Raw genomic sequence first — 13,487 nt, forward strand, 5'->3', positions numbered from 1 at the left:
ACCACAGTCTCTTCCTAGGCTGTATGACATCACATTCATCTAGGACACAGCAGCACACAGTGCTCCAGACAAAAAAAAATACCCAGGAGCTACTGGCTCCTAAACTGAAAAATTTAGCAGCCAAATTAAATTTTTAGTCGCCAAATTTGAAACATATAATTATAATAAAGAAGATTTGGAGGAGAATACAGCACCACACACCTCTTACATCCAGTGACATCTCCTGTCATGTAGACCTACTCTGTCCTCTTCTTTCAGCCACATCTTGTCTCTACAGAGTTTGTTACATAGTCATAGCAACCAATCAGATGGTTGAGTGGGCAGCTAAGCCAGTTCTATTTTACACCAATTTGATAAATTACCCCAAATATCCCTATAGTGTCTACAGTAATTATAATGCCCCCCTAGAGTGCCCTTAGTGATAATAACACCCTATATTGTGCTCCAGGTAATAATGTCTGTATAGTGTCCCCCAAAATAATGTCCCCTAATATATCCCTGTAACAGAAATCCCCCTACAGTGTCTCCCCAATAGCAATGTCCTCCACATTGCCCCCATATAGTAATTCCCCCAACACTGCCCCCACATAGTAATCCACCCTATAATAATTTGCCCCTACACAGCCCCCATATAGTAACTTGGACCCACATAGTAATTTTCCCCCACACTGCCCCATGTAGTAGTTTTCTCCCACACTGCCCCAAGTAGTAGTTTGCTCCTACACTGCCCCTTGTAGTAGTTTGCTCCCACACTGCCCTATGTAGTAGTTTGCTCCCACACTGCCCCATGTAGTAGTTTGCCCCCACACTGCCACCCATGTAGTAGTTTGCCCGCACACTGCCACCCATGTAGTAGTTTGCCCCCACACTGCCACCCATGCAGTAGTTTGCCCCCACACTGCCACCCCCATGCAGTAGTTTGCACCCACACTGCCACCCATGTAATCGTTTTCCTCACACTGCCCCCTATGTAGTAGTTAGCCCCCACACTGCCCCCCATGCAGTAGTTTGCCCACACACTGCCCCCATGCAGTAGCTTGCCCCCATACTGAATCCACACAGTAATTTTCCCCACACTGCCCCCATATAGTAATTCCCCCAACACTGCCCCCACATAGTAATCCACCCCATAATAATTTGCCCCCACACAGCCCCCTTATAGTAATGTGGACCCACATGGTAATTTTCCCCCACACTGCCCCAATGTAGTAGTTTGCTCCCACAGTGCCCCCATGTAGTAGTTTTCCCCCACACTGCCCCAATGTAGTAGTTTGCCCCCACACTACCCCCATATAGTAGTTTGCCCCCACACTGCCACAAGTAGTAGTTTGCTCCCACACTGCCCCATGTAGTAGTTTGCCCCCACACTGCCACCCATGTAGTAGTTTGCCCCCACACTGCCATCCATGTAGTAGTTTGCCCCCACACTGTCACCCATGCAGTAGTTTGCCCCCACACTGCCACCCATGCATTAGTTTGCCCCCACACAGCCCCCTCATGCAGTAGTTTGCTCCTACACTGCCGCCCATGTAGTAGTTTGCCCCCACACTGCCCCCCTATGTAGTAGTTTTCCCCAACACTGCCCCATGTAGTAGTTTGCCCCCACACTGCCCCATGTAGTAGTTTGCCCCCACACTACCCCCATGCAGTAGTTTGCCCTCACACTCTCCCCATGAAGTAATTTGTCCCCATGTGGTAATTTTCCCCGACACTGCCCCCATGTAGTAATTTGCCCCCACATTGCCCCCGATGTAGTAATTTGCCCCTACATTGCCCCTGATGTAGTAATTTGCCCCTACTGTTTCTTCACTAATATGTTCTACTGTGCCCCACAGTAATGTCCCCCAAAGTTGGCACACCAAAAAACCCAAAAAATAAAAGCTAATATTCACCTGTGTCCATGTGCTCACTCGCTGCTGGTACAGGCCCGGCAGGCGAGCTATAGCAGGTGCGCACACGTCAATGTACAACGTCCCTGACAGGTGCGTGATGATTTTACTACCACATAGGCCTCAGGCCTACTAGGCTTGATGCCTATGGTGGTGATCAGCTGTGGGGCAGGGAACTATGCGCTCCCACGCTCCACTGCAGTATGTGGGTGTTTGGATTGAAATTGAGCCCCCCAGCAATGCCGGGCCCGAGGTTGCCGACCAAAACTCCCCTATTATAATCTGCCATTGGCGAGTGCCTTGCATTAAAGTTGTCTACATGATAATTGTCATTTGCTTTAAGATATACAGTAGGTACATAGCTTAATCCTTACCACAGGTATTGGCTCTGTACTGGATCATATGTAGGTGTAGCAGCTGTCTTGTTTCTGCAATGTATAGTTATTGGCACTCCTCACTGTACTGGACTGCATAATATTGCTCTCTCTGTGTTTTGGAGTAGGGTCTTTTGGGTGAACCAGTGTCTGCTTCTGTGTGTTGTGAGGTTTAAAGCAGACCAGGATGCAATATTTATTTAAAAAGTTTTTCAGATGCCCCAGATATATATGGAAAAACCAAGCTTTTCCATCTGCCTTGCGTTGCACCTTCAGTGGCAATTGACCTTTTTTTTCTTTTCTCATTTTTAAAGGGGGTGCCTACCCCTTGGCTGCCCTCCATTCATTTCTATGGGAGACCCGAAAATAGCCGAGTGCTGTCTTGGCTATTTCCATAAGCCCCATAGAAAGGAATAGAGTGGTGGCCAGACTTCTCATTAATTTCAATGGGACTTTGGAAAATAGCTGAGTGGACTGCTCGGGCTCCATTATATGGATAGGTGTGGGTCCCAGAGGTAGGACCCGCACTTATCATACATTGGGGACATATCCTAGCAAAACAACCCCAATGTCCAAGATGGGACAACCCCTTTAAACAAATACCTGTCTGGATACCCACAAGTTCTAAGGGCCCCTTTCAGTTGTTTAAATTCTGTTGTCTTAGCCTCTATTCTGGTTGAGATCTTTTTGGCACAGGGTTGTAAAGTTGTGATGACGTCCAGTTTGTGATCCAAAGGATGGTGGGAGTCAAAAAGCAGGCATTGGTCCTTATGAGTAGATTTCCTGTAGATTCCAGTCTCTAACCTTCATCTGACTGCTACCCAGCAGTCTATGAAAGTCAGTGTGTTGTTCCGCACATCTTACCATACCATGTAAACCTGGCGTTATGGCCCACTGTGTTGATGTGTTCAGTGAATGTGTGTACCTCTTGTTTTTGAATTTTAGTTCAGGTGTCATCCACATATCTGAACCAGTGGCTGGGTGCAGTTCTCACAAATGTGTTTAGGGATTTACGTTTTACCTCCTCCATGTACAGGTTAGCTACAGAGGATAAAACTGGTGACCCTATGTTGCAGCCATGGTTTAGTGGGTGGAACTTATCCTTGTAATTTGAATAGGTGGTGGTCAGGAAAATGTCCAGTAATGAACACTCTTGATCTTGGTTACAATTTGTTCTTCTTTTGAGGGTGCTATCTTGTATTAACCATGCCCTGACTGTCTGTTCTGCTGCTGAGGGTGCAGTCTTGTATCAACCTTGTCCTTAGCGTTTACACATCCTCTGAAATGGTTATGCATGTGAAGAGATGTGATGAAATAGGGCATGGGTCAGCAACCTTCGGCACTCCAGCTGTTGTGAAACTATAATTCCCAGCATGCTCCATTCATTTCTATGAGAGTTCTGAGAAGAGAAGAGCAAGTATGCATGCTGGGAGTTGTAGTTTCCCAACAGCTGCAGTGCTTGTTTCTTCTGTATCCAGTATCAAGCCTTGGACTTTAGATGTGAAGTACTGGGAGTTCTGGATGTGGAGCTCTGTATTTACAACCAAAGGGGTTAGGATGTTGGCAAAGTATTTAGCTATATTGTAGGTCATCGAGTTGATGCTGCTAACAATAGGTCTGAATGGAGTCCCTTCCTTGTGTATCTTAGGAAGTCCATATATATATAAGGAGATCCCTCCCCTGTGGTTTTACCTAAACGGATGTTACATTAGTGAATTCAGTTATTTACAAACATTGCTTAAACTGAATAACGTCATAAATCCAAAGAACTGTATTATAAATGTACAAATTGTTTACACATCAGTTGTGCGATATTCTCAATACTTTTTGTACAAACCGGATTCCAAAAAAGTTGGGACACTAAACAAATTGTGAATAAAAACTAAATGCAATGATGTGGAGATGGCAAATGTCAATATTTTATTTGTAATAGAACGTAGATGACAGATCAAACGTTTAATCCGAGTAAATGTATCATTTTAAAGGAAAAATACGTTGATTCCAATTTTCACGGTGTCAACAAATCCCAAAAAAGTTGGGACAAGTAGCAATAAGAGGCTGGAAAAAGTAAATTTGAGCATAATGAAGAGCTGGAAGACCAATTAACACTAATTAGGTCAATTGGCAACATGATTGGGTATAAAAAGAGCTTCTCAGAGTGGCAGTGTCTCTCAGAAGCCAAGATGGGTAGAGGATCACCAATTCCCACAATGTTGCGCAGAAAGATAGTGGAGCAATATCAGAAAGGTGTTACCCAGCGAAAAATTGCAAAGACTTTGCATCTATCATCATCAACTGTGCATAACATCATCCCGAAGATTCAGAGAATCTGGAACAATCTCTGTGCGTAAGGGTCAAGGCCGTAAAACCATACTGGATGCCCGTGATCTCCGGGCCCTTAAACGACACTGCACCACAAACAGGAATGCTACTGTAAAGGAAATCACAGAATGGGCTCAGGAATACTTCCAGAAACCATTGTGAGTGAACACAATCCACCGTGCCATCCGTTGTTGCCAGCTGAAACTCTACAGTGCAAAGAAGAAGCCATTTCTAAGCAAGATCCACAAGCTCAGGCGTTTTCACTGGGCCAGGGATAATTTAAAATGGAGTGTGGCAAAATGGAAGACTGTTCTGTGGTCAGACGAGTCACGATTCAAAGTTCTTTTTGGAAATCTGGGACGCCATGTCATCCGGACCAAAGAGGACAAGAACAACCCAAGTTGTTATCAACGCTCAGTTCAGAAGCCTGCATCTCTGATGGTATGGGGTTGCATGAGTGCGTGTGGCATGGGCAGCTTGCATGTCTGGAAAGGCACCATCAATGCAGAAAAATATATTCAGGTTCTAGAACAACATATGCTCCCATCCAGACGTCATCTCTTTCAGGGAAGACCCTGCATTTTTCAACAAGATAATGCCAGACCACATTCTGCATCAATCACAACATCATGGCTGCGTAGGAGAAGGATGCGGGTACTGAAATGGCCAGTCTGCAGTCCAGATCTTTCACCTATAGAGAACATTTGGCGCATCATAAAGAGGAAGGTGCAACAAAGAAGGCCCAAGACGATTGAACAGTTAGAGGCCTGTATTAGACAAGAATGGGAGAGCATTCCTATTTCTAAACTTGAGAAACTGGTCTCCTCAGTCCCCAGACGTCTGTTGAGTGTTGTAAGAAGAAGGGGAGATGCCACACAGTGGTGAAAATGGCCTTGTTCCAACTTTTTGGGGATTTGTTGACACCATGAAATTCTGATTCAACATTTTTTTCCCTTAAAATGGTACATTTTCTCAGTTTAAACTTTTGTTCCGTGATTTATGTTCTATTCTGAATAATATATTAGAAGTTGGCACCTCCACATCATTGCATTCAGTTTTTATTCACGATTTGTAGTGTCCCAACTTTTTTGGAATCCGGTTTGTATATCAACTTTACAATTTAACTGAAAGTTAAGTGTATGTTTAGTAACTATTAATGATATGTTACATATGCATTTTGGGTGAAGTTATAGTATATTATTACATATGATTAAACATTAGTCAAGCCCAATATCTTTTTTAGTGGGTTGATTAACCTCAGAAATTGATCTACCTTGCAAGATGTAAAAATGCACTACTCTTTCATGCAGGGTATATTTGATCTATTGGTGTTACAACTTAATTTAGTTAGCTCTGGCCTTTCTTTGAAGACATTTTTGACAACATCTCCTCCTACTTTTGTCGGTCACTATTGAAAAATTCTAACCTATTTCTTAACTTTGTTAAGACTTAATCAGCTAAGTAGCAGTAAGCTCCTTAAGGCAACTGCAATAGGCTCGAAACACTAAGCCACTTCAGCTGTCAGTAAGGAATTAAAATGTATGGCATAGAATATACTATATTCTCAACTAATTTCTAGTACGAGTTTGGTAAAGTTATTCACTCAAGAAATGACAATGTTTAGAAATTACTTGGGTCAATGGCTTTTAATTCTTCACAAAAAATAATAAAATAATTTAATGTTACTTCTAATATTAATACTTTGAGATTAAATTGACTGTGCTACCCTGTAATGATATTGACACAATATAAGGTACTGTGCAAAGGTTTTAGGCAGTTATTAAAAAACGCTTCAACATAAGAATACTGTTAGTTTATTTTTGTCAATGAACAAATGGAAAGTGAATTAACCAAACATACTAAATCAAATCAATATTTGGTGTGACTACACTTTGCCTTCAAAACATCATTGGTTCTTTTACGTATAATTGAATGTACCCAGCAGGGAGATTATTCCAAACATCTTATAGAACTAACCACATATCTTCTGTGGATGTAGGCTTCTGTCTCTTCATGTAATCCAGACTGAATTGATGATGTTGAGATCAGGGCTCTCTGGGGGCCATATCCATATGTCTTCCAGGACTACTTATTTTTCTTTATGCTTAAGAAAGTTCTTAAAGGAGTTGTCCCAAGAAATTATTTTTGTAGTTGCATGTAACTAAAAATGCAGTATAACCACTGAGTTATATTCAATAAAATTTGTCTGTAGTGCCACCTGCTGTTTGTTCTTTTACTTATTTCTCTGTCTACTTCGGAAACATTGCTGAAGTGGACACATATGCTCATTTCCATGCTTCAGCTGCCACCAGCCCTATTTATTGTTACTGTACGTAGAGAATGGACAAACCATGGAGCCGCCTGCTTGAAATAAATCTAACAGCAATTGGAGCAATGAATAGGGGGAAGTCTGGATCCATTTGAGGTACAGGGCTGGTTCTAGCTTTGTTAGGCTATTTTCACACTGGCGTTTTGGCTTTCCGTTTGTGAAATCCGTTCAGGGCTCTCACAAGCGGTCCAAAACGGATCAGTTCCAGTTGCCCTAATGCATTCTGAATGAAAAAGGATCCACTCAGAATGCATCAGTTTACCTCCGTTCCATCTCCATTCCGCTTTAGAGGCGGACACCAAAAGGCTACACAGAATGATAATAACATTATGTATTTCATTTGGGTTAGGCCTCCTGCACACGACAGTATATTTTCACGGTCCACAAAACGGGGTTCCGTTGGTCCGTGATCCGTGACCGTTTTTTCGTCCGTGGGTCTTCCTTGATTTTTGGAGGATCCACGGACATGAAAAAAAAGTCGTTTTGGTGTCCTCCTGGCCGTGCGGAGCAAAACGGATCCGTCCTGACTTACAATGCAAGTCAATGGGGATGGATCCGTTTGACGTTGACACAATATGGTGCAATTGCAAACGGATCCGTCCCCCATTGACTTTAAATGTAAAGTCAGGAGTTAATATACCATAGGATCGGAGTTTTCTCCAATCCGATGGTATATTTTAACTTGAAGCGTCCCCATCACCATGGGAATGCCTCTATGTTAGAATATACCATCGGATTTGAGTTAGATCGTGAAACTCATATCCGACAGTATATTCTAACACAGAGGCGTTCGCATGGTGATGGGGACGCTTCAAGTTAGAATATCCTACGAACTGTGTACATGCCTGCCCCCTGCTGCCTGGCAGCACCTGATCTCTTACAGGGGGCTGTGATCAGCACAATTAACCCCTCAGGTGCCGCACCTGAAGGGGTTAATTGTGCTTATCATAGCCCCCTGTAAGAGATCAGGGGCTGCCAGGCAGCAGGGGGCAGAACCCCCTCCCTCCCCAGTTTGAATATCATTGGTGGCCAGTGTGCGGCCCCCCTCCCTCTATTGTTTTAATATCATTGGTGGCCAGTGTGCGGCCCCCCCCTCCCTCCCTCTATTGTTTTAATATCATTGGTGGCCAGTGTGCGGCCTCGCCTCCCCCCCCCCGATCATTGGTGGCAGCAGAGAGTTCCGATCGGAGTCCCAGTTTAATCGCTGGGGCTCCGATCGGTAACCATGGCAACCAGGACACTACTGTAGTCCTGGTTTCCATGGTTACTTGGCAATATTAGAAGCATCATACTTACCTGCTGCGCTGTCTGTGACCGGCTGGGAGCTCCTCCTACTGGTAAGTGACAGGTCTGTGCGGCGCATTGCTTAATGATCTGTCACTTACCAGTAGGAGGAGCTCCCGGCCGGTCACGGACAGCGCAGCAGGTAAGTATGATGCTTCTAATATTGCTAAGTAACCATGGCAACCAGGACTACAGTAGTGTCCTGGTTGCCATGGTTACCGATCGGAGCCCCAGCGATTAAACTGGGACTCCGATCGGAACTCTCCGCTGCCACCAATGATTGGGGGGGGAGAGGGGAGGCCGCACACTGGCCACCAATGATATTAAAACAATAGAGGGGGGGCCGGGGGCGCACACTGGCCACCAATGATAATACAATAGAGGGAGGGAGGGCCGCACACTGGCCACCAATGAAATTAATACTGGAAGGGAGGGGGGTCTGCCCCCTCCTGCCTGGCAGCCCTTGATCTTTTATAGGGGGCTATGATATGCACAATTAACCCCTCAGCCCACTGTAAGATAGGGTGCTGCCAGGCAGCAGGGGGCAGTCATGTACACAGTTCGTAGTATATTCTAACCAGAAGCGTCCCCATCACTATGAGAACGCCTCTGTGTTAGAATATACTGTTGGTTCTGAGTTTTCACGAAGTGAAAACTCAGCTCTGAAAAAGCTTTTATGCAGACGGATCTTCGGATCCGTCTGTATGAAAGTAACCTACGGCCACAGATCACGGACGCGGATGCCAATCTTGTGTGCATCCGTGTTCTTTCATGGACCGACTGACTTGAATGGGTCCGTGAACCGTTGTCCGTCCAAAAAATAGGACAGGTCATATTTTTTTGACGGACAGGAAACACGGATCACGGATGCGGCTGCAAAACGGTGCATTTTCCGATTTTTCCATGGACCCATTTAATGTCAATGGGTCCGCAAAAAAAAAAAACAGAAAGCGGAACAACGGCCGCGGATGCACACAACGGTCGTGTGCATGAGGCCTTAGGCTACTTTCACATCTGCGTGTTTCTCTCCGGTATTGGGATCCATTCTTAAAACAGAATGCTAAATAAAATATCTATTGAGGGGTTAAAAAACAAACAAAAAAACCTCACCTCATCTACTTGATCGCGCAGACGGTATCTTCTTTTCTTCAGGACCTGCACATGGTAAGCGTGGTGACGGATCCTGAAGAAAAGAAGATATCGACTGCGCGATCAAGTGGATGAGGAGTTTTATTTTATTTTTTTAACACCTCAATAGACATTTTATTTAGCATTCTGTTTTAAGAATGCTATTATTTTCCGTCATAACCATGTTATAACGGAAAATAATAAAGTGAAGTTCGGGTCCCCATTGACTTAAATGGGGTCCGGGTTTGGGGTGAAGTTTGGGTCCCGAACCCGAACTTTGACCTGAAGTTCGGCCATACCCGGCGAACCCGAACTTCCACGGGTTCGCTTAACCCTATTCATTGCACATTTTGTCTGTCAAATATTACTAGAGATGAGCGAATCGAAGTTGACGAAGTGGAATTCGATCCAAATTTCAGGAAAAATTTGATTCGCACCGAATCCGAATTTCCTCAGGCTTCGTGTGTGACGGACGTTACCGCGACAGGTGGCAGGAGATCGTTGAGACTGTCAACATGTGGTTTGATCTGACATGTTTTCCGTTTGGATAAAATGATGCCTGTGTTGTTTCTTGTGCTTGCCACACCTTCTTTCCACAGGTGTGGCTATTTTGGTCATTTACCTTCTCTATTTATTGTTGTTTCTCCCACTATGCTATGCAGTTTATAGCTTCTATTTGAGGTGTGGATAGCTGTTGTGTGGATCTCGGCTGAGTTCCTGGTGCTGTCACTTGAAGTTAAGTGTTTTCTTTCCAGTTTGTATTTTGTTTGGATTATTTAGTGTGTTGCATTTCCCTGTCATTTGTATTAAGGCCTGAGGGAGACTCCTGTTCGTCCTTCCTTTTGGAGGAACAGGTTGTCTCAGTCCTGACATTAGTACCAGGGTCCTATATGGTGAGTTAGGACACTAGGTATTTCTGTGTATGAACTCACCTACCTCTGGGGTATGTTCATACTGGTAGTTAGTCAGGAATTTGATTAGGGTTTTACTAGGAGGTGTTCATCTCCTTTCCCTAGTTTTTAGGCCTTATTTCCTTTCCCCTTTCCTTCCTATGTTCGGTGTGGTGCTTCCCTCCCACACCCGAATGTGACATTATAAACCGCAAAACCTTCATTTTTTTACTTGTGTCAGTACAGCCATGAATCCTATTTCTGCACTGGCGGACAGCTGCAGGGGCTGTTTTTGGAGGTAGCTGACCACCCACGACCGTCTCGCAGATCCAGAGACCACAGGATGCTGGTCTTAGTGGTGGTTACCAGGCCTATCTCGAGCCTAAAGTTGCCCTTGGACAGATTCTCTGGGGGAAGTGATAATTTCATTTTGTTTAGGGAGGCATGCAAATTGTATTTTAGGCTCTGTCCACACTCATCTGGGGATAATATTCAGAGAGTTGGTGTGGTTATTTCATTGCTTAAAAGGGATGCACAGTCCTGTTTTTTTTTTCTCTGCTGACCGGATCTCAGTCTCTTCAGTCAGTGGATGAATTTTTCAAAGCTCTGGGTCTCATCTATGATGACCCGGATCGGACTTTCCTGGCCGAAATCAAGCTATGTGGCCTTCGTCAGGGAGAGTGCTCTGCTGAGATCTATTGCTCTGAGTTTAGGAGGTGGGCTACGAATACTGAGTGGAACGATCCAGCTTTCCGTAGTCAGTTCTGTTAGGCATTATCAGAGAGGCTGAAGGACACTTTGGCCTTTCATGAGAATCCTGAGTCTCTGGAAGCCGCTATGTCTCTTGCAGTACACATTGATAGACGCCTGAGAAAGACATCTAGGGGCCCCCATTGTCAGGACGTACTATCACATAATGTATCGTCTTCCTCTGACACTTTGGGTGAATATACTCCTGAGTTTATGTCTGGGGACGAACCCATGAAATTAGGGGGAGCTACTCCTGGATCTGCTTTTAAGCGTATTGGTCGTAGGAATGGAGTGTGTTTTTTCTGCGGACAAAAGGGACATTTTAAAAAACTGTTGTGAGATGGCTCACTTTCTGTATCCTAGGTATGGTGCTCTTGTCCTGTTTTGAGTCACCTCTTAAAAAAAAAAAATATATATATATATATATATATATATAATATAGACGTGGACAGGCACTCATATATTTGGAGTCTGAGTTAAAATCAATCACAATTTATTATAAAAAAAACTATTGGGTACATAGACAATAAAAAAATCTTTTTTTTAAAATGGTAACAAAATAGCAGCAATCGGGGCACTTCACATAAGCGTATAAAATGGTAACATTCAAAAATAAAAATACAGCCACAAAATGGGATATCTTTTTAAAGCATCCTAAAATCTCATTGTGAGAGGTACATACCGTATGGGAATAAAAGGTTAAGGAACAAAAATAAACCAATTCGGATAAAAAAAAGTGTAAAGAAAGCAATAAATGACAAAAAGAAAGCATATAAATCACTAAAACAGGAGGGTAGCACGGAAGCACTGAAAAATTATAAGGAAAAAAATAGAACATGTAAAAAAGCTAATAAAAGTGGCCAAACTAGAGACCGAGAGATTAATTGCCAAAGAGAGTAAAACTAACCCTAAAATGTTCTTCAATTATATAAATGTTAAAAAGTATAAATCTGAAGGTGCCCTTAAAGAGTAATGAGGGGGGAGTCGCAGAGAGCGACGAGGAGAAGGCAAAGCTGTTAAAAAAAAATTTCTCCAATGTATTCACTGAGGAAAATAAACTGTCAGATGAAATGCTGAATGTAAAAATAAATTCCCCATTAAAAGTGCCCTGTCTGACCCAGGAAGAAGTACAACAGCGACTTAAAAAGATTAAAATAGACAAATCGCCAGGACCCGATGGCATACACCCCCGTATCCTAAGGGAATTAAGTAATGTCATAGCCAGACACTAATTTCTGATATTTGCGGACTCTATACTGACAGGGAATGTCCCATAGGATTGGCGCATAGCAAATGTGGTGCCAATATTAAAAAAGGGTCCAAAAACAGAGCCTGGAAACTATAGGCCGGTGAGTTTAACATCTGTTGTGGGTAAACTGTTTGAAGGTTTTCTATGAGATGCTATCTCAGAGCATCTCAACTGAAATAAGCAAATAACGCCATATCAGCATGGCTTCATGAGGGATCGGTCATGCCAAACTAATTTAATCAGTTTCTATGAGAAGGTAAGTTCTAGACTTGACAGTGGCAAATCAATGTATGTCGTATACCTGGACTTCTCCAAAGCATTTGACACTGTAGCACATAAAAGATTAGTATATAAAATGAGAATGCTTGGACTGGGAGAAAATGTCGGTATGTGGGTAAGTAACTGGCTGAGTGATAGAAAACAGAGGGTGGTTATTAACGGTACACACTCAGATTAGTTCACTGTCACTAGTGGGGTACCTTAGGAGTCAGTATTGGGCCCTATTCTCTTCAATATATTTATTAATGATCTTGTAGAAGGCTTGCATAGTAAAATATAAATTTTCGCAGATGACACTAAACTGTGTAAAGTAATTAACACTGACGAGGACAGTATACTACTACAGAGAGATCTGGATAGATTGGAGGCTTAGGCAGATAAGTGGCAGATGAGGTTTAACACTGACAAATGTAAAGTTATGCACATGGGAACAAATAATGCAAGTCACCCGTACATACTAAATGGTAAAACACTCGGTAACACTGACATGGAAAAGGGTCTAGGAATTTAAATAAACAGCAAACTAAGCTGCAAAAACCAGTGTCAGGCAGCTGGTGCCGAGGCCAATAAGATAATAGGTTGCATCAAAAGGGGCATAGATGCCCATGATAAGAACATAGTCCTACCACTTTACAAATCGCTAGTCAGACCACACATGGAGTACTGTGTGCAGTTCTGGGCTCCTGTGAACAAGGCAGACATAGCAGAGCTGGCGAGGGTCCAGAGCAGGGCAACTAAAGTAATAACTGGAATAGGGCAACTACAGTACCCTGAAAGATTATCAAAATTAGGGTTATTCACTTTAGAAAAAAGACGACTGAGGGGAGATCTAATTACTATGTATAAATATATCAGGGGTCAGTACAGAGATCTATCCCATCATCTATTTATCCCCAGGACTGTGACTGTGACGAGGGGACATCCTCTGCATCTGGAGGATAGAAGGTTTATACACAAACATAGAAGAGGATTCTTTATGGTAAGAGCAGTGAG

Source organism: Bufo bufo, chromosome 3 (genome assembly GCF_905171765.1).
Source record: "Bufo bufo chromosome 3, aBufBuf1.1, whole genome shotgun sequence".
Lineage (NCBI taxonomy): Eukaryota > Metazoa > Chordata > Amphibia > Anura > Bufonidae > Bufo > Bufo bufo.